The sequence below is a fragment of the Megalopta genalis genome, unplaced genomic scaffold, assembly GCF_051020955.1.
Source record: "Megalopta genalis isolate 19385.01 unplaced genomic scaffold, iyMegGena1_principal scaffold0027, whole genome shotgun sequence".
NCBI lineage: Eukaryota > Metazoa > Arthropoda > Insecta > Hymenoptera > Halictidae > Megalopta > Megalopta genalis.
In genome coordinates this window covers 1,871,591-1,895,226 of record NW_027476097.1, presented here as the reverse complement: position 1 = coordinate 1,895,226, position 23,636 = coordinate 1,871,591, and positions in this window count along the sequence as shown.

Sequence of the window (23,636 nt, the reverse complement as noted above, 5' to 3'; positions counted from 1 at the left end):
AGACTTCGAACATCACTTTGATGGACACAGTACCTCGCTCAAAAACTGTCTTGCATATTTTATTAAATATTTCGCGTTCTCTCTATACTTGAATCGATATATGTACATATACAAAAGCCATCGATGTACAATCGAAATGTTCAAGACGAGCAACACAGATAAAAAGTTCTGCGGATTTTTTAGAACATCGGTCGTCGCTATAATAGGCTCAGTGAATGACGTACTTACCCTAAAAAACAAAAACGTAAAAAAGGGGGGGGAGACGAATGTATCGGCAGAGGAAAAAAGTCATCCGTATGTCTCTTTCCGTAAAGCCCCGAAACGGCCGTTTCGTTACCAACAGTAATCCTAGTCGTCGAAGACCCTGCACGTTCCATGTTCCCGGAGCGGAACAGTCGAGCTGCGCGATGCGTGTACGAGAATGGATATCCGCGGCAGGTCGATAAACGGCGTGGAAACAAAAAGGAAATAGAATAGAATCGGCGGGGAACCCGGAAGCCGCCTTGGTATAAGGGATGATAAGCTTTGCGAGACGGCGTCACCAAACCGGAATATCGGTTCCGTTCGCTTTGGTTCTCGCTGGCGCGGCGAACGGCCATTTCCATCGACACGATAATAAGCCGCGCTCGAAAGTACCGTCGAAACCTCTCGAGAATCTGGAAGGAACATTGTCGGGGAATTTACCGCGAAATCCCGCGTACACCGGCGTGAATGGAGGTAACCGCGCAGCCGGCAAAAAAAGACCGCGAGGTAAAAAGAGGCCACGTTCCGCGGCCTGGCCCTGGGAAAAGTGGAAAGTGCAGTCGGGCAAACGAAGGCAGAGGAACGGGGGGGAGGGGTGGGTGGGGAGACGGCGATTAAACGAGGCACTTCTTTGCATTACGCTTGACGCGATGGGACGAGCGAATTAAATGAGACCGGCGCGGCGTTCACGCATCGTTTTACTTCAAATCTCGCGGAATCCGCTGCCGGTTTCAAATTAGTTCTTGATGTCGCACGACCAACGTGGATGCTCGCAAAGTTTCTTAATTAATGGTATAACGAGGGTGTGTCGCGAATTCTGCTCGGCGCGTCGAGCCCGCGAAATAGTCTGCCGCTGATGATGCACGGGGTGTCTCAGCCCGGATAAGCCATCGAGATGTCACCTTAAGCTTCCGACGATCACAGCCTAGACGATTTTCTAGTGGCTCCGCCAGCAACCGCTCTTAACGCTCTCTCACCTGGCCCCGCTTGCACTCGGAACCTCGAGTTGTGTTTTTTCTCGGTTTTAACCGTAAAACTGCTGAGCACTTCGCGCGATCGACGGATGTATGGTTTTTTTGACAAGATTGCGTTTAGTCGCAGGTTGTACAAATTCCATTCAGATTCATATTTGCAATATTTAGATCCTTGTTTGAGCATTAATTTCTATTCAGATTTATCATATTTGTGATGTCTTTATTCATATTTACATGGTGATTTCTATTCACATTTATCCATATTTGTGATATTTATATTCACACTTACATATTTGTGATATTTATATTCACACTTACATATTAATTAATATTCACGTTTATTCATATTTGTGATATTTATGTTCATATTTACATATTAATTAATATTCACGTTTATTCATATTAGTGATATTTATGTTCATATTTACATATTAATTAATAATCACGTTTATTCATATTTGTGGTATTTATGTTTATATTTACATATATATTAAATCCTATTCACATTTGTTCATATTTGTGCTATTTATATTCATATTTACATATTAAATCCTATTCACATTTATTCATTTTTGTGATATTTATATTCATATTTACATATTAAATCCGATTCGCATTTGTTCATATTTGTGATATTTATATACATATTTACATATTAATTCCTATTCACATTTATTCATATTTGCAATATGTGCTTCAAGCAAGAAGTTCATTCGAATTTCACGAAGAAATATTTTTGTAATTTCAATAATCGTCCCCCATTTTCCGAATTTAATTTCTGACAAAAAGTCATTGTAATGAAAACATTGATTGAATGGAAAGAAATACATTTTACAACATTATCAGTGAAACAGTGAAACTATACCATTTAAACAAAAATGAATAAATAATTGTTTCATTAGACGTCTCATTAACAACCGCAACTATTCAATTCTCCAATGTGAAAGTTTTCCATAAAGTTGAAATTGTAACAAACATTATTATTATTATTCTCACTCATCCAATTTTAACACGTTGTTGATTGCGGGTTGCAGATAGAATTTCAATTCCATTTTCGACGACACCCGGAACAAATGAAATAAAACGAACGAGTACGTGCGGTAAAAATAAATGTTCAGCAAACCTTGTCGCGTACAATATAATGACCGTTTCCTAATTTATTTAAATTAATTGCAAAACTTCACTCGTACACAGGTCTGTCTCAATGTATTCTTTCGCTTCTGACGGTTTTCGATTTCTCAAATGTCTTCTTAATTCCGTAAAATTCTTAGTTTCTTAATAAAAATTAAATTAGAATATTTCAGACACTCGTAAAGAGAAAGCTAAGTGCAGTCTTCCGACAAAAAGAATAACGAAGCAAAACGATTCGGATAAGTAGAGAAAGTCCAAGTGTATTGTTGCGGCCAAGTGGCCAGGATTTATGGCAGGGGCCATGTGCTTGGGTACCCCGACGGTATGGGTCTGTCTTTGGCCGTTCCAGGGCACGTGCGGCCCCGTCATAACGTCTCCTGGTCCTTGATTACCGTCCAGTCAATTACGGTTGGGTCTCGCACTGTTTGGGCACGTAGGCCAACCAGCGCGGGATGTTTAGCAGGTGTTAGTTTGCCATTCTCCTTGCTAACTCCCGGCCCACCGCTTTGGGGCAATCTCAATGGATCTGTGATTGCAGTGAATGGACCGTAATTCCTTGCCGCCCACCCTAGGTCAAGAAGAGTAGGGAGGACCGAGGTAATATTAGGGATGACCCCGGCCCTCTAACGCGAGACATTCGTGAGACCACAAGGGACTCACTGGACACGAGACCACAACGGACTCGGGAGATATACGAGAGTCAGGAGAGACCACAAGGGACTCTAGAGACATCGTGAGAGATACGCGAGACCATAAGGGACTCACGAGATACCTAAGAGACTTAGTAATCGGACGGCACACCACGTACAAAATTCTACAGAGCTCGAAGCTCACAAGGAGCACCAACGAGCATTAACATGTATTGTACTTAAATCTCGGAGAACTTGTTAGCAAAGGATCAAAACGTTCCGCTCATGCCTTTGATATTTTCGCGCGTTTACCCGCGGTTAATGCGGGAACATTCAAAATCAGGTTAAGATACACGATCCATTAAGAGCTGAAATTTAATATTTGCTTTACTTTCTTTTTTGTTTTTTTTTCTTTTTTTACTGAAAGTAACTTCACTGTGCCGCTAAAAAGAAGCGAATCGACGTCAAATTCGCAGTTCTGCTTGCCCCGAAATGTGTAACCGAACTTTCCGATGGAAAAAATTACACCGCCGTGGTTGCAACGTTTTCAGAGAAAATATCTTGGACGCGAATTTTTTTTTCTATTGTGAGCAAAGTCTCGCCAGCCTCTAATCCGGGTTTTCATCGACTAGATATTTCGCTGGTAAAAATTAGGCAGCGATAAAAAGAAGTCTGCTTAATTAGCACATTTACTATCCAAGTAAATTCAAGGTGCATTATAATTACAGATTAACTGACTGCAGTTTTTCGTGCATTTATTATAAAAGTTAATAGCTACAATTTAAAATAGTACGACAATTAATGGGATTATAAAATATAAAATATAATTGAATATTTTAATGTACTTTAAATTCGCCTTAATTTGTTGAAATTCTTAAAAATATATATATACATGAAAAGTCCATAAGCGGTTCTTATTACTTACAATAGATGCAACAAATTTTTATTTTGTATAAAGTAAGTTTCCTTTCTTTACGAATTTATTTATAGGTTCCTGTGTCTTTCTAAATTTCTAGTATGCTTGTGAAAAAATTTATTTACGTCCTTCAAATGATGTCGAAGATGACAGAACGTTCATATAACGTTCAATAGTTGCTTTTTCTTATTTCAATAAAATTGGATTTACAATACAAATGAGACACCGTGCAATACTTCACGATAGCAGCAAGAAGGACTGTAGCTTAATACGCCACATTAATAATACGGCGACAGGGAATAGTGCAATGCGTATTTGGATTCATTCGGAGTCCGAAAAAGCTGCTGAAGTAAATGGTGTAGAAATGAATAATTTCTTCGAGAAACATATGGCACGTCTTTCCATCTTCACGTCGGCGACTTGCGAATGCTAATTAAGCGGATAAAAGTTTTTCCTCCAACAACAGATTTATTGGAAACGTGAAAATAACTTCCCCAGTCATTCGTTACAGTGGATGTTCGGACACTTTTTAATACGGAGAAAATGTAATGACATTGAATCGTTAAGAGGCTCAATTTAGCAGACAATCGACGAGAGAAACTGCAGATATATAAATTACTCTCTTCGTGCACAAAGGAGAGAGGGAATATGTGTATTTTCATTTTTACTAGGAAACATTTCAATCACGCAACACGGTGCACGGAGAAGTTATGAAACAATACTGAAGTTATTCTTTTATTGTGCTCAGCATTGCAGAATATATTGCAATGCTCGAAACGCGTGTATAAACTTTTATTCAGGAATATGCATCACTTTTGATCCGCATGAAGCAACAACTTTTATCAAGATCAGTGAAACGAAATGAGTCCTCTTTTGATAATCACTTCGGAATCAATGCAAAACTGTATGAAAAGTTTGTACTGTTGCACTGAGCAACAAGGTTCAAATGGATATTTTATAAGGAATATAGACAAAAGGCATTATTAAAAAATATTGGATATAAAACATAAGGTGCAATACTTTGACCATTATTTCTGCAGAGTGTAAATGGTACGGTATAAATTACTTCAAGTATTATTTATTATGTATTATATATATAATACAAAATAAATAATACTTGAAATAATTAAAATGTATACTATAATATATAATAAAATATTATATATATTACAATATTATAATATTATACTATATAATATATATAATAAAATATACACTATAATATATATTCCATATAGTATAAACAGAATTAGTAATATATGATAAATAAACGAAATTGATAACAACTGATCGCCGATATTTATGAAGCATAATTTATTATTCCATTTTTACATAGCAGTGAATCGTGTAAAAAGAAACAATCGCTGCTGTATATTGTAACATAATTGCATTGGAACCTCACTATAGTTGCAGTTTCGATACCGGCACGTGACTCGCCTCGGTTGAATGTGATCAAACTACGTCGGTGGCTGTTGTGTAATTACGGGAAACACGTAGCACTACGTGGTACTACGTTGTCTAATATAGTAGCATCGATGGTATATAGTGGAGATGAGTGATTCCGTATAGTTGATTGATCGCCTCGATAATTCCAGGAACTTGGTCACTTGCAGCTTTCATGTGCTTTCGTGCAACTATCGGGGCTCTACCGCGCAACAGATGAAATTCCATCGAAACAGGAATGCCAATAATGTTCAATTTATAGAATGATTCGTTTACTTTCCAGACGACAGGAAAATAAAAGAATGTTTATTTGCTGTAGCTCGTACATTATTGTTAGACTGCGGATCTTCACGCGAAATAAAAATTGTTCGTATCAATTGCAAGAGAGTCGAAATCGAATGATTATATTTTTTCTAAACTAAACCTACCAAGACGGTCAGGATGACCGGTTTTACATTTTGTATTTTAAAATTGCTGAAATTATAGAGACTTTTTCATAAGAAATTATTAAATGAATTTCACAGTCCGAGTATTCGTTGTAATAAATATTATGGGAAGTCTAAATAGATTCGGTTTTATCGTTCTTACAGAGCAACAGAAATTCGTCGCTTTTAGTGCTCGGTAGGTTTAGTGTTAAAAAATCTAATAAGCTAAAACTATAATACATTGACATTCATAAATACTTTTAATTTGTCAGCTGATTTAAATTCGTTGCTAGGCTAGTAATTACTCAGTTTTCACATACAGATGTACCAAGGAAAATGGCTATTTCAAAATGATCGTATAAAATTCTCGAGATTTTAACAAAATAAATCATTCGAAATCCTGAATAAACAGCGACAACATGGAATGCCTCAGGACCTTTCCTTGGCGTGATTGGACTGCTGCAGCTCGCAAATAGTAGATTTCATTTCCGAACTCCCTGCAGTAGTATCACAGCTGATTCTACGCAATTTGGATCCTGAACCTCTTCTCAGCGCAGCTCAAGTATCGCAAGAATAGTTGTATGTCTGTAGGTCAGATCCGAACCTGGGACGAACTGCAATGCGTTACAAAGGACGCGCGGAGAGGAAAATGAAAGAGCGTTTCCTTGGTGAAGGTATTGAGGAGCTGAGAGTGGCGGTTCGAAGGAATCTACCTAATCCCGCGGTGGTGCAAAGAACTGCGGCTCACGCTTGGATCAAAGCCGAGGTGGTATTTCGACGAATTCCGCGAGGTTTTTCACACCATGCTGACAATAGGAATGGGGTGAAGACTGTTGCAATAAGACGCGGCAGATATATTAGAATGGCGTACAATAGAATATTCTATATTGACAAGCTTGCGGTAGCAAGCTTATTATTTAGTTTCAATAAGTAGACTGCGAATCTTTATGGAAACTTTCGTGAATTTTTGTACAAAAATGGTAAAAGAAAGGCGAAATTTCGTACGTCAACTATAAAATGCTGTCTCGTCAACGTGCGACAATATTACAAAGATATTATGAATTAATCTTTGAATTGCTACAGAAAGATAATGAATCAATTTTTATTATGCACGTTTATGTGAATTTTAATGGGTAAAAATCAGTTCAATAGTAGTAAAAACGCAGATTTTGCTGTTCCGTAACGTGGAGCAAAGAGAATTTTCACCAGTTTTATTTTTATTTGCTCGAGACAACTTTTTCTATCATCTCCAATTTATTGTCTAAAAGGAAGAATATTTCAAGCTTATTGTAGAATATTGTACAAAATCAGGACACGCGTTCAAAAATACCAATTTTACCCTTTATAAAATAATGTTACTGAAAATTTTAATTTGTCGAGCTTGCAGCGAACAAGTATTCATATTATTTTTAATATTTCTGTTACAGAAGTTTTGCATAAAATGCAAAAGCTTCATTCTGTAGTACGCCACGATGCATTTATTTTACATTGACGATCTTTCTAACTAAAAACGGCTTTTCAAGCTTGACGAAATAATTCCGTGTCAGTTCTATATATCCCCACATGTTTGACATGGAACTGTCGAAATCATTTCTACAATTATACGCCCGGAAATAATAAGGAATTTGTATAGCTACGTATCACGGTCCCAGCTCGCATGCACTCGTGATATGGAGAGCTTCGAAGCCACATTCGTAGAACACAACTTACGGAGCGGAGTTTCATCTTCGGTCAAGTTCTATGTGGTCGGGGCGCAGTGGAAACTGCTGAGCTCCGCGCAGGTGCGAAAAGTTACGCTACATATGAGGTACGAAGCCAAGGCAGTGCTTCCGACAATTCCTCGAAATCTGCCAAAACGGATTTAGGATAACATAAGCTCCTTAGTAGTAATACGTAGAAAATGCATCAGAATGTTGTACCACTCTTCGGAGAAAATATTTCATCAGAATGCTTAAACGCGATTGTTGAAGTAAATTATTACAGTCGTCGTTGAAAACGAAGATTATTTTTAATTTTAACATAGAAATATTTACTGTCACTGTGAAAGTTTCTAACGTTGATCGACGCGAATAAGAAAAGAATGGAAAAATGATTAAAGAATAAAGCAAACGGTAAAAAATATTGGATGCTCTTTTGTTTATACGTCAGAAACAATTTCACATAATTTCTTTATTCCGTATCTTATAAAAATATATATAATTTCATATTAATATTGTCTTTATATATATAGTTATTAAACAGTATATTATTATAATAATTATAATAATATTGTATATATGTACAAACAAAGTTAGTATAAAATTTAATATATATCTTTATAATTATTATAATAATATACTGTAATATAATATATTATACTTATATATATAATAATATACTATATTATAATAATATAATAAGCTATTAAACACTGTATAATTATAGTAATTATAAAGCCAGACGTCCGTTCTATCGAATAGAATACTTTTTACCAATAGTAACAGTAACCCTACAACAATTGCATTCTCATTTCACAGCATGCCTGAATGCAAGTTTCTCCTAAATTAAGTACAATTCGATAGAATTATGTGGAAAGTGTATGTCCAGTCGAACTCGCTACTGATTGGTCGAATCACTGTTCCGGAACGGTCACCGCGTGAAGCGTGAAGTGTGACCAGGGATATATAAATACCTATATATACGCCTTGTATCTGCATCAGCAACATGGAGTACTTCAGGAAATTCCTTAATGTAATCGGATGGCTCGACCCTACCAAGGTGGATTTTATTTCCGAACTTCCGCCGGAGGTGTCGCTGTTGATCCTACGCACGTTGGATCCTCGATCTCTGCTTTGCGCTGCTCGAGTGTCAGGCAAGTGGTTGAATGTCTGTAAGGATGGTCCTATACTCAGACGAACCGCGAGACACTACAAGCAGCGCATAGTGCAGAGAAAGAGAGAACGTTTTGCTGCGGCTGCTGTTAAAGAACCGAGGGCGACGGTACATAGAGCAGTTCCATTTCCTACTCAGGTGAGAATGGTCGCACCTCATGTACAAGCTCGGCCAGCTTTGACAAATTCGACGTGTTCTCGAATGCGTGGCAGGTCTATTAGATTGTAGTGTTTTTTGTATTAATAAATTGTTTAACCTGACATTTGCTCCTTTCAGCAAATAAATATTATTATTATTATTTAGTTAAGTAAGTGTATATAACTTTTAATTTTTTGATGTATCTTGACCAGTTTCTTTAATAGAAGCAATATTTTTTTAGGTTTATCATAGGACTATTAATAATAAATTGTATCTTGTATAGTTGTATTTTGACCAGCTGCTTCTATAGTAACAATTTTTTTTTCTAATTAGTTCTAATATGACGTAACTCAGAATAACTTGACATCATATTTGACGATCTCTGCAGCCAATGCGAGTAAAGAACAACTATAGCAGATCTCTACACCGACAAAATGAAAGTTCACTTATCCGCATTTCATACGTATATACAGAGTGTTCATGAAAAACGGTGTACAAGTGGACTCCAGCCCAGAAAATCACAGAGACGTCTTTAAGGCGTTTTAAAGACGTCTGGTGGAGAACATTCGCGACAATCGGAACAATCAGAACTTTCGGAAGAGTTCTCCAAACATTAACGGCAGTCACTGCATTGCCATTAACGTTCGTACAACTTTTAGAACACTAACTTTTTTAGAACTGGACCAATCGACTCGAATTTTATTTAAATGATTTTGGTATTGCTTGGAATGACAATTCGAACATTCAAACTCGATTTACTCGGAAACTACGTGCCGTGCAGCTGTAACGGCTACACGAGTCCTATCCGCGCATTACGTCGACTCTTTGCGATTAATCCACCGAGAAACAAGGCAGCGCAATTTGTATCTTTCCGTATATCTCGTATTTTTACGGGACGTGTAACCAGCATGCATTCCGGCGGACAGGCGATGTACGCTGTGTTTCGCGTTACACAAGGTGTTTATACATGTACGATTTAGATGTGTCTCAGGAGAAAAAGAAAGTAGGAGTACGCTTCTCGCACGTATACAATGTTTGCAGAATTTTATGCGAAATAAATATCTCTCAGAAAACACGTCTTACAACAAAGTATCTTCGTCGATAACTTTAGGTAGTTACAAATAACGCGCGAATCTTTTTAAACTATCCTTTTATCGTTCTCAGTCACAAAAATATCGTGAAACTATCGATCTGAATTCGAAACGGTCGTCAAACGTCTAACAAGTTCGCGCGAAATGATTATTAGGTCTACCGGAAAGTTGTAGAATATACTTTCCATCGTTACTTATGACTTCTTGCCAGCGCGATGGCAACTTGTAAATGCCAGTTTTGAAAAATGATTTATTTTTAGAGGCGAAGAACTCAACTAGTGCTTGGGACATCAGCTCTTCATTTTTGAATTTTTTTCCAGTAAAAAGTTTTGCAAAGTGAGAAACAAGTGATAATCGGAGGGTGCCAGGTCTGGGTAGTATGGTAGATGTGACAGAATTTGCCAGCCTAGCTCTGCGATTTTCTGACGAATCGCCAAAGCAGCATGTGGTCTGGCATTATCATCGGTAGCCATGTTTTCACGATCGCGTCTCGCTTAATAATGACATGAGACATCTTTGTTTCAGTTTATTTAGGAGAGTACATGTGTGTAAATGCAATGATAATGAGAGATAGTCATATATGTCTCAAATCAACATGTGCATATGGATTGAAACTTGAAGTGACACAATCGGACAGAACTTTCCGGTAGACCTAATAAAAAGAAACGTGGTCCGTTGCTACTGCAAACGAAGACGCTACATCGAGTGATCGAAGCCAATTATAAAGACGAGCGTACACTGCGCGATCCATAGAATATTTTAGCCGACGGTTTGCCGTCCAAACGATTCCTTCGCCGTGTCGTTAACCCGAACACCGTGAATGGTTGATGCTTGCACGACGAGAGCTACGGTTTTATGGCGGCTCGGTAGTCGGTGACGCAAGTGTGCACGGTCCGGCGCCGGAATTTATTTTACTAGGCAATTCTGATAAATATTTGCGTGGCCGCGACGGATTGATATCCACACGGAAAGCCGTTCTCGTGCCTGTTTCCGACTATCGATTGACCGCGCGCATCGCGACGGCTGAATATTCATAAATATGCGCGGTCCGATGATTCCTCCGAGGGCAGAGACTCGCGCGGGATGTAAGCCCGCCATTGCGCCGACCCGTATGCCGGCTATGTTTGTATAATCGAAAATTAATTACCATGAATTCGCATGCCCAGCTAGATTAATGATCCGCATTTAAAATGCGCCAGATGCTGCGATTCATGCGCGAAATCGTGATCCAACCTAGATAGCAAACACGATTGTGTAGTACGTGCCTCCATTTGCCGAGCTTACAGGGGCTTCACCATACTTCACTTTTCGGCAACGCGATAGAGTCTGCGGGAGCAGTGATTAGTACCGTTATTAATGGTTGGAAAACCTTCGCGGGCCAGGATTTATCGGAATACTGGAAATATTTCTTCTCGGAGAAGCGATGAGAGTCGGCTCGACTGTTCATTGATAAGGTATAATTGTGACAAAATGTAAACTTCGTTGCAATATTTTGGACCTAATCAACCGGGGATTGTCATTTAATCTTCTCGCAGGTACAGCACAGATTCCGGCAAAATTTCTTACACTGGACACGCCATTATTGCAATTAATCGTTGATAGAGGGCCGTTTTACTGTTCTGCTCACACGGACAGAGATTTATAGTGCTTCAAAAAGGCACATTCAGTTTTTTTCGTAATAACTTCACGTAAAGAAATGGCACGTTAAAGCAATCCGGGCTTCCCGAGGCACGGTGCACACTGGAAAGACATACTTGCTTCGGGAACGTTAATGGGAAAATAATTCGACTCGTGCGAATATTTAATTGTCGCGAAACGATCGAATAACGACGATCGCTGGAATCAAATGAAAATTAAAGAATAATGTCGCTTTCAAGAAATAAGTAGCTGCACTTTTCCATAGAACTGAATTTAATATTTTATAATATTTTTGATTCAATTTAATAAAATATACAAATGTTTAACCACGAAATTGTTTCGTCATTATAAATACGTTGCAACAAGTACAACAACATTACGTTATATGCTCATTTACGGTATATGCTCTTAATATATTTCGCTCTTTACGCATTTTGCAAAAATCATTGCTATTTTCGATTCGACGTGAAAGATAGAAAGAACCCCGGTGACATGTTTACGACGACGCGTGCAAAATATTTTGACCTGTCTCTCCATTTACATTTTGATGTAAATGCAACATTATATTTATCAATTTTGCAACGGTTCTGGCGGTCGACCGTAGAATATTTTTGTTCGTCGCAGCGATAACGCGTCGCCGGTTCTGTTCAACGATTAACTTTGTTAATTATCATCGCTTATCGTCTCTTGTAATGTTATTGTAACTCCAATGAGTAATTACTGTATTGCCAATCACGTTTGAATTCCGTTCTGAACGATGCGGGAACAATATGAACCGGAATCCAGAAAAAAACCGTTCCCACCTTTGTGGATTATAATTCTCTTTCGAATCGAAATTGCTCCGACTCAGTAATTTTAAGCTGCGCTCCCCCCCCCTCTGTTTATAAATTAATGCGTTAAATGAAACTAGCACGCGAAAGCTAATTTCCTTCGTTACAGTTCGTTTCACGCGGAAAGAACCGAACTGGAAGATAGAATGTTTAATCCGATATAGAATCGATATAGAGTCCCGATGTAATAATTGTCATCTACAGAAACCGTAATCGGAGCCAATATAAACGAGCTCATATTTCATCTTACAGCTGGACCGCGGATCTTTATGTCTTTATGGCATGCGCACACTTTTCAAATGCGAGGGAACCTATAAATTGTCTTAGTTACAATAGCATTTTCTCATTTTATTTCTACTTTATTTCTACTTTACTTCTGTCTATCACGTTTCTATTTCTATTCATATAATCACTCTGCTAATCTTTTCAACGCCGCGTTTAAATGAAGGAACTTTCTGCATACGATCATGTACAAGATTATGTCAAAATTATTTCACAAGCGAGAAATGAGGGATTCCTGGGGTCATTTGAAGCAACTTTTTCCTTAACCAATATGCAATCTGCGATTTCGTTTACGAGTTATTAACGAAAAACACTGGCCAATGAGAGATCGCGTACGGCTGACGCCCCACTCTCACGACCACTGCCTCTGCGCAAGGGCGGATCGGCGGTCACACTCGCTCTCCGATTGGTCAGTGTTTTTTGATAATAACTCATAAACCAAGCCGCCGATTGAATTTTCGCTAAGGAAGAAGTTGTTTCAAATGACGCGAACCCCTTATTTCCCGCTTGTACAATAATTTTGAGACAGAAGTCTCTAGTGATTTTACGTGCGGCACCTGCCCAAAGGCTTATCCACACGGCCCCCATGGGCGCGGAATTGAGATACGCTCAATAAGCGCGCTCCCACATGCCAAGCCATGCAGGAGCTACCAGTTACTACGAGGACGCGGACTCTCGTCAGCAGACAACTGGTGGTGCCGAGCCCTTTCTATGCTCTACCGGCTCAGCAGGTCGGTTCCCGAGCTGAATACCGCAGCTCACCCGTCGAGACCCCCAACAACTTGAGGGAGGGACAGAACAAGGAGGGAGGGAAGAGGTAAGGAAAGGAAGGGAGGGAGCCTCTGGCCAGCTTTAGCCATTTACCACTGCCCCCTCGATGGACCTACCCACTGCCGGCCCGAGGTATCCCGAGCCAGATGGCCGGTACCTCGTGGGCACGCCGACACCCGAGGTACCAGTATTTAGAAGGCCGACTGGTAGGACCTGTCGTAGCTACGCTACTACCATGTTCGGAGACACCGCATCTCCAGCACTGGTCGGCTAGCGCTTCGGGGTCGTGTAGTCGCTACTCTACAACGCCTAGTACTTAAGGAATCAGCAGAATAGGACCCGGCAAGCCGTATCCTACCCGCCTTTCTCCCTGTGTTCAGCGCCCTGCGCCAATAATTTTGAGACAGTTAGTGTCGTCGTTGTGAGTCTTAAGATGGGCTATGCCTGGGTCCTATGTGGACTATACTAGCCGCTCTCTCGACGCGTGCCGATGGTCTGGCTCTACCCTCGTTCGTTATCGTGACAGGGGAAGACAACGTGCTACTCCCGCTGCCACCTCGAGTCCAACCCAATCCAGGCACTCATGACGGAGTAGTGTTAAAGTCAATTTATCTCCGCAAGAGGGGCTTCAGCCTGGCCCGAGGGGGCGAACCCCGAGGGGTCCGCCCAGCATGCAGTTCGAATGGCGGAGTGGACAAGTCCACGTCTGCCCGTCACTCAAGTCGGACACGGGACGACTCCAAAGCTAGCGCCGCCTGATAGGAAGCGCAAGCTGGGTCCCGCGACTTGTGTGCACTAGCCCACCCTCTGTCCTTGCAATTAGAGCAGACCGGAGGTTCACTCTTCTTGCTACAGACCGTGAAGGTATGCCCCTTTTGGGAGCAGTGACCGCACACATCCTCCTTGAATTTACAACGCTTCGAGGTATGCCCGAAGCGTTGACAACGGTAGCACCGAAGCACCTGGACGAAATCCCGTACACGACAGGAGTTCCATCCAAGGTAAACTCGGCTACCCCTCTGCTTCAGCCGCTGAAGATTCTGCGGGCTGACGGCAACGACCCAGTTGGCTGTCTCCGGGGTCTTGCCAGCCATGCGGCTGACCCGAATTCCCGAAGGCACATCCTTCTGGTTCGCATCGCAGAGATTTTGCCTCCAAATACTGGAGGCAATTTCGTCCTTACCCATCCGACGCGGGACGTCGTAAACTAAAACCTCGGGGTCCCGCTTGGTAGGTAAGGAGACGGACAGACCCGCGCTCCGGAGCTTCTTATTGCCAACGAAGGCTTGCAGGTCCTCCTTTCGGTCGGTCTCGACGACGATGCCACCGGAGTGGATGCGTGGGACCGACTTTACTCGGATCGCCTCCTTCGCTGGTTTAATGAGGGACAGAACAGTAACCTTCGTAACTTCGCTGCTCTGTCCTTTTTCCTTCGGCGGGAATATTTTTACCACATGCTGCGATTGTGGCCGTCTCCCCGCTTCCGGAGAAGCTTCTTTGCAGTCGACTTTGTTCACATGGGCGTAAGTCGGCTGCGCGGCGTTGCAGGCCGTCTTCGGGAGAGTTCCCTTGGACGGCCCAGGTCGCATCGCACTCATTACGGCAGGACGCGCTTTTAGGTCCGCCCTGACCGCGGCGAGTTGCCCTTCGACGAAGCTATTCCGTTGAATAAGCTCCTGAACCAACTCGTTGAGTGCCTCAACCTCGGCGAGTATCTTTGACCCGGACTTCTTATTGACTTTCGACTCAGGTCGAAAGCAAAAGGTCCGTATTTCGGACACTCGCCTAAAGGCTTCGTCTCTTACGAGATCGAGAGGCCGTACCTTCTGCCCGGAGAACGTCCCCTTCGGTCTCCTGGCCCGGTTTACTGCGGCCTTGCCGGTGGGTGCGCCCGGCTTGGCTCGCTTCGACTTTTTGGTGACGGTTTGCCAACCGTCACCAGTAGGGTCCTCGACACGCTCGGGTGCCGACTGCACCTTCACGAGTGACGTGTCTCCGACTCGTTCGATTACTTCCACGTTACTGGTGTCCGGCGTACCTTCTACCGTGGGCTCGGTTTTCACCGAGACCGCTCGCGTGGGAGTCACACATCTTTGCAAGATCACACGAGGATTGGCGATATTAATCACCTTCCCGGATCTTGTCTTTCTCACAGACGCGGGGGGACTGACAGCTGCATTTGCAGTTCCCGCGTCTGCGGCGACGGCTTCACTCCGAGTAGGAGCTGGACCCGTCGTCTTTGGACGCTTAGTTTTTGTTTGGTTTTCATTTTTCAGACCCATAATGTGTCTTGGTCTTTCATCCAGTGCGCTCCCCGGCCACCACCGACCCGCACAATTTGGAACCCGCCAAAGGCTGAGTTAGGGCTACGCACCGAATATAGTCTGCTGGCTGGGTCGGTTTCCTTACCCAGCCCGCGTCCTCGCCCAGCAGAACCCACTTGCCCGAAGCGTGTGGTCGTTCCAAGCCGATTGACTGGCCCAGGGCTGCTTTTCTCGTCCAGCCGCCCATCTAGCCGAAGCAGAGGCCAAAGGTACGTGTTGGGGACGTCTCACCCGCAGGAGAGGGCCCCCTCAGATCCCAGGATCCTCTTTTCCGACGACAAGGGTCGCCACGCACGGCAAACACGTGGGAGACAGCAGTCGGAGAGGCTGCCTCTTCCTCTCCACCACACTTCGTTCAGTTCGCTGCGTATTTAAGAACACGAGCTATCCAGCGGTACCTTTTTCGTGGATAATTTTGAGACAGTTTGTAGAAGAATTTAGAAGTCAAAATATACTTCAACGAATAATTTAATCATTAAAAATAAGATTTAACTACAATTCCATTACCGCCAGTATATTAGAATTGCCATTTTACTAAATTATACAACGCTACAGCCGAATGTAACTTAACCGAGTTTTTAGAATACTAGCCGAAACCGAGAGTTGTAATCAGATTCTAGACTTCGCAAGACCAACTTGCAAAGAGAAATTACATCAATATTAAATACCCAGGCCGAGGATTCTTACGGATTTAACGCACGACCCGTGTTGAAAGTTCCTTGGCAAAAGATAACGCCATAAATCAACGGTGTCGCGAATCCTCACGTAAACGGAGTATTTTACTCGTGAAGAAGATACGAACGGTAACTGCATAAGAATAACAGCTAGGAACTGTGGGATATTAGTAACGCGACTTAATATTGATAAGAGTCGTTGAAAAATGCGACCGAGATGAAAGAAAGGAGACCGTCGAAAGACCCCGCTGGGAACTCCATATAACTTTGGGAAAGTACAATACTCATCCCCGGAGAACTTTCCGAGGAGAGCAGATAAATGGTTTTAATAGTATGATCCCCGGGGTCAACCGGGCCCGGTAAAATTACAGGCCTAACAGAGGAATAAACCGAACGATAATAATGGCCGAGAAGTGTCGAATGAATATTTTACAAGTTCTTTCCGCTGGCAATTATCGGAGGTTATTTGTGCAGCTTTTCTTTGCTGTGAACAGCTTTTTTTGGTACAGGCGTTTTCTCTCTGAACTACTTTCTCTGACGTTGCCGAGAACTTCAATGCATAATGACTTTCCTTGGTCATTCATATTAAAACTTGATATATTATTAATTTATATCTGTGGCAAAAAGAGGCACCCATCATATCAAATCGAATCTATTTGATAAGTGGGAAAGATATATAATGTACAATAATTTTGCTGGGGATAGTTATGCACGATTAAAACTTTCCGCATTTGTCGCAACAGATTGTAATTACTTAGCGAATCCTTTGCGTTTGATTGTTTTAGTAAATCGATTGTATTACGATACTGTTAAATGCTTTCAATTATTTTACAGTTTCAAATTGCGGTTACTCATTATTATTATTATTATTATATAGATGCACAAAATCGACAGTCTAGCAATAATGCCAAAAGAATATAAATGGATCAACTAACGATGATGATGATCTACTTTCGATGAAATTGTTTCGCCAGAGCGCTAGAAACTTTTACGGATGTTTCTTCAACGTTCGGACGATCTAGGGACTCAATTCTTGACATTGTTCACCGCGGTACATGTAATCGCTGTTCCGCTTTAACTTAAACTTCCATCGATGTACTTCTCTTCGAAAACATTCCCTAATGGCGAGTACCTGCATTTCAAAACTTCCCCGAAGACTGCCTCGGACGCGTCGACCGCTGATTCACTGTATTTCGAGTCTCAGACTTATCGCGACTACGACCAGCACATTTTCTCTCGAGCTCCTCGAACAACTGAACTTCTCTCGCAAATTTAGCTCTCACCGTTTTTTCTCCGACACGCGCACATATCGCAATGGCCACGCGAATTGGGGAAAAGAATGATCAGAGACATTTTAAAACCAACTACGGTGCCAATGCTCTCCACGATGGAAATCAAATCAGCGTTGAATAAAAACGGTTCCTAGACAATTATCAGATTCGAAGCATTGATGGTTTATTTAAACGAACACTAATAGGCAAAACACTATACAATTCTAACACCGTACATTCCGAAAATTATCAGAATAAAAAGTTGATATTGTTCGAAGTAGAGACACGTATTTGCTATCAACAGAATCATTGTTTTTTAATTTAATGTCGCGTCTGCTTAATAGCAATTAGCGATCATTTATTGGATAATATGTGTCTGGTTACATGTAACGCAATATATACAATAGTTTCGCATTACATTTTTACATTATTTTCTTCATTAAGGCTTCTCAAATTACTATATAATTTCGCTAAACAATTTGGTTTCGTTTAAGTATGACACAACATTTACAACAGCATCATTTGTTAGACGAATAATACAAAAATGTCTTTGATTTTTTTTACCGAACAAACGCTTTGTTATTACTTCCAGCAGTTTCTGCAGCTTTTCACCCCAATCCAAACCGATGTAACAAACTCGTGCAAAAATAAACTCTTCCACCATTTTCGCTAGAATTACAGGGACAATTTAATACCGACAGTCGAATCGAAAAGCAAACCGTTGCTACTGGCTAGAACTTTTCGCGCTTTAAATCAACATGCTACGAATGTAATCAGATAAAACGTCGCTTCAAAATAATCGCTCGGAGTTCGAATCGCTAAAAACAGGTGAAATCAAACGAAACCCGATAAAAACCGGCATAAACCAACAGTAGTTGATAGAAACCGTTCGTAAACCGCAATTATTTTCGTACGAACCCGACGCATTATCTCGCAGGTATTAACGGATAAGTTCACCTTTGGCCGAAATCGTACGGGAGCGTGAATAATAAAAGCAAAATTGAACGATGCCCAAGGGTTGACAGCGAGAGGGGACCGGGCTTTCCATTTTTTCCCTCCCCCATAGACAACGGGCTGCTCACTAGTTTAACCGTAAATCCCGGTGTCGGGCGCATCGACGCGGATGAATGCGAATTGAAGCGGGAACGAGCCGATGCGAAACAAAAAGGCCGGATCCGCGGCATTATCGAACATTCGCACTCGCAATTAGACGTCGCGCGCTCCACCGAAAACGCGGCCGAACAATATTTACCGTCGCTGATCCCGCTTGACATCCGCGATCTTCCCGCGAGTTTATCCGGAAGATAAACGCCCCTGTAATCCGCTTTGTGGCTGATTGCCGAGATCCCGCAACTTGACATAATTTACGCCCCTGAACTTATTATAACCAGCGCGAGCCGCGAGTCGCGAAACGTCGCATTACGAAGCGGAAATCTGTTTTTGGTGCTGGAAACTCGAGTTTCGAGGTTGCAAATTTCGTTGAGCAGTAATCTAGCGGTGATGAACTAATTAACATCGAATTTACAAGGTTATTATGCTAAGACCGCTGAAGAGAGTCATCATAACTACAGTAATTTCTCCTGAAAATGCCAAATTTCGGGTTGCTGTGAATTTCCCCGGGCTAATCCTACAGTAATCTAGCAGTGATAAACTAATTAACATTGAATTGTCAAGGTTAGTATGCTAATACCGCTGAACAGTCGTCATAACTACAGTAATTTCTCCTGAAAATGCCAATTTTCGGGTTGCTGTAAATTTCCCTGTGCTAATCCTAAGTCTATGTAAATCATGACATTCTAAACGATAGTTTTTCTATAATAAATTCAAATAACACTGGCAAAAATAGCGAAGCTTATAAAAAGGATCCAAATAGGTATGAACGACAGTGTATGCGCCTACTTGATTCCACATGTAGCGACAACCGAGGGCGTCAGCTTATGATCGCGATAGGTCGCCGCGAGAAGCATTGCGGAATCGCTTCCAGCTCGTTCGCGTCGATGGTCGCCGCCAGGTGCAACCTACTTGCTTTGAGGGTAGAACGGAATCGGATGCGAATATCGTTATCGGACTGCTGCGGCCAGCCTTCTTTCGCTGGCTTTTCTCGTCCGGCCTCGGTCTATGTGCCATTTTAATTATGTGACCGATCCGAGAGCGCGGCTACCTTTGAGCTCGTCGACGCTTTGGAATAGACCCGGTTCAACGGGATAGATTACGGCCACCGTATCATCCGTACACGAAAAGGTCTTACCCATCGTCCGCGAGTTACGTCAATTCTTCTTTTTTATCGGAGGTAGCTATGACGCTTAAAATGCCGGCTGATGAAGTTGCGGGCTTTCATTGGATTACGGTGATTGACCATCGGATATTTCACGCATCGGTTTGCGAACGTGAACGCTATTTTAAATATTCGGAGGCTAGCGGAACCGGTTACTGTGCGGTGGGTGACCAATTGCTGTGCCTTTGGTTCGTTTTCGGGCACAATTAAATTTATATTTGTCGAATGAGATGTATTCAATTTTTATACAGTTTTATTTTGTTTATTTTGCAATTAGAAAATGTAATATGTTTTATTATTTATATACAGTTAATTGTATATATATTATTTATTACTAATTATATTATTATTATTAATTGTATTTATTATTTATTAATTATATATTATACAGTTATTATTTTTCCGGTTATTTATGGCACAAATGATACGACGTGAGAATAGTCGAGAGTAGGCGAAATGATACCGATGAATTCCTAGCTTTTCCCGGGCAATGCTCGGCGTTTCTAACGCAGTGAAAGAGTCTCCTACGAATCCTCAAATATGTATATTGATGAAGCTTGCCACTTCTCCGCAGTTGATATCCTACGGTATCATTTCTGCGACTGTCATCAATTTTTCAATTGACCTCTTTGGAACCACACTACAGATCAATCACTACAGTTTTCATTGCTCTCAACACAATCCGTTGAAAAGGATTGGTTACTCTTAAAAAGGCGTGTCTCTCGAAACACGATGAAATGAAACATGGATTTGAAATAGAATTAATCGATAGCCCTGTTATAAAGTATTTAAATTTCCCGAAACTTCTGTATAGGGGTTGAATACATCTAGTTGCCTCGCTGTTTCCAAACCAAAGCGTTTGTCCTTTGATAATGCACTTTTGTGTTCGAGTAAAATTCACAGCTCACTTACTGACTTAATTAACTATTCCTAGTTAACTATTTAAGTCAGATAACTATTTAACGTATAAAGTAAGATTTTTATATATTAACTAGTATATATTAATATATGAGTAAATTTATATATAGTATATACTATATTTATATTAATATACTGGTAATATACTACTACTAAAACTAATATTAATTTTTATATCAATATAGCACATATTAATATTAATATAATTAATGGCTATATTGATGCTATTGCTATATTGATATAATTGCTATATTGATATAAAAATTAATATTAGTTTGAAAATGTAATTCACGATTGCAGAAAATTCGCAGTGTAATTAGTTCAGTCATATTTTTTTGAACATATTCTTCATCCTTTGTATGCAAGTCGATTTCTACTGACGCAATAAAAAATGATCCAATATGCAGACAGATGTTGAATTAATTTACTTTCTACACTACTTTCGTCATTCGCTGCAACGAGAAAAAAACTGCCACCGTTCATTATGCTTCCGTATTAAAATCACCCGTAAACCTTCCACCGTTAATAATCATCGGAATCCAGCAATCCGTTTGCTCGTTTCTTTGCAGACGATAGATCCAATGATATTCCACGTGGAATAAAGACTTTTCAGAGTGTAACGTAGTTTCCCTTGACCAACGCAGGCTCTCCGAACACCTCAATTTCGGGTAAATCTTCGCGCCGCGCGTTACATGAAACCGTGTCGATGATCTTATCAAGAATTCTGTCTCCAGCAGGATAATTGATATCGACGGTGGCGGTACAATTTCATCTTCCCAGTTCCGCATCCGAACAAGCGCTAATTAGTTAAACACTTTGCTGACCATAATTAATACGGTTCTAATGAATATTCGCTGGCGGGATCGAGTTCCGCGAACTTAGCTCCAAGTTTGCCTGACATGAACCTGGCTCGCTCCTAAGGGATTCCTGTAAAACCACACGTAACCAGCTAAATAGACAGTACCTCAGACGAGAAACAGTATCTCGAACCTCTGCTGCGAGAAATCGATATCAATAGCTTCGATGATATCTATTTTATTAAATGGAACGTTATTTCAAATGGATTTCTTTCTCTTTCTCTCTCTTTCACTTTCTTTCTTTCTTACTTTCTCTCTCGCTCTCTCTCTCTCTCTCTCTCTCTCTCTCTCTCTTCAATAATGAAATAATCTAGAGGAAGACTAGTTATATATTAACATAAAATAGCAAATAATTTTGTCAAATAACATGTATGCAAATCAGATAATATGTTACTAGACTGCACATTTTTATGCAGATTTTATGCAGATAAAAATTGTCTGCACTAATTACATGATACAGGAGCTAAACAGAGATATTCACTTAATTTTTTAATAATACTAACAAGTTGAAAATAGTTCAACAGTACTTTCTATCTGAAATATCGAAGTGATGAATAATCCCGTCATTGTAGTAAAAGTTTAATTATTAAATTCACATGATTTCATTAGCTAAGAATATAATATCGATAAAGCGTTTTTACAGTTTTTCCGTCGGGTCTATCGTGACCCCAGTGTAAAAATCATTTTTGAGAAAACTCAAGATTAAGGATTAAATTAAGGGTTAAGTTAATGATTAAATTCCTTAAACGTTCTCGCAGACTCGTTTTACATAAAATCTACAGTCCGTGTATTATTTCAACGATTGTTCGTTGAAGAGATTTCCTTGAATAGTTCCGAACAGTTCCGCCTTCCGTTTGCTTATTTAAGCACAGTTCGGCCACAAATAATCGAAAATAACGTCCCGAACAGAGTCTCTAGTTTCTATTGCGTTCCTTTTCTTCTGGCAAGGATCCTGCGGAACGAAGCGGCGAGTCAGAGAATTTATAGACCGCGATTATATCTGAATTCGAAAGCCCAGAAACGATCATTCCAGCATTTATTTATCGTGATCGTGTTATCGCATGGGCAACTGTGTAAAGCAGAACTGAGCAATAGTTGCGCGCAACAGCTTTATTGCTCCCGCCGCGCCGAGAGCAACTACTTTTCGGAATTAGCTGTTCTGCAGTCCATTCCCGATTATGAATCAGCCAGTTTTCCTACTCGTACTTCTTCCTCCCCCCAACCTCCATAACGCATACTTCACCCGAACTCCATCTCTATTACCTCCGATCCCCATCTTAAGCGTCAAATTTAAATTTAAAGGATACCACGATTGCCCGACTCGATATTCAATCGTTGGCTGGGAGAACCGATTCCGAAGTCCAGATGAAATAAACACGAAACAAAATGCGATAATTTGTGCATAATGGCGGGAAATCTTGAAATATTAGGATCTGAAATTAGTATTTATGTACTTGTGCTAATTGCAAGAATTTTGACTCGTAGAATTTGATACTAATAACTGAGATTTATGGTAATAAACTGCTCCGAAAGATTACAGCATAGGCACATATCGGATGAGAATTGGTCAACTTTGACTGACGATAACTTCGCGAAAAATCATCGCAGAATGTTGATTTTTATTTCAAATTAAAGCTTGAAACCTCTAGTTTAAGACGATCTTTCTCAATTTTATATTCTACGCACTCTCGCTACTGTAACTATTTAAATCTGAATCCCTGTTTATCATATTGAAAATTGCCAAGTTTGACGAAGTGCACGGACTTTGTCAAATTCTTTCCGGGGATGCAGTTTACAGTAGAGTAAAGTTTGATCCTTCATCTTTAATTTTTTTCTCTCGAAATTGCAGCACTTTAAAGTAACCAAACCCCATATGTCAGACACCTGGAAAGAGGTGCAAAATCAAATCACGTGCAAAATAAAAAATATTTCAGG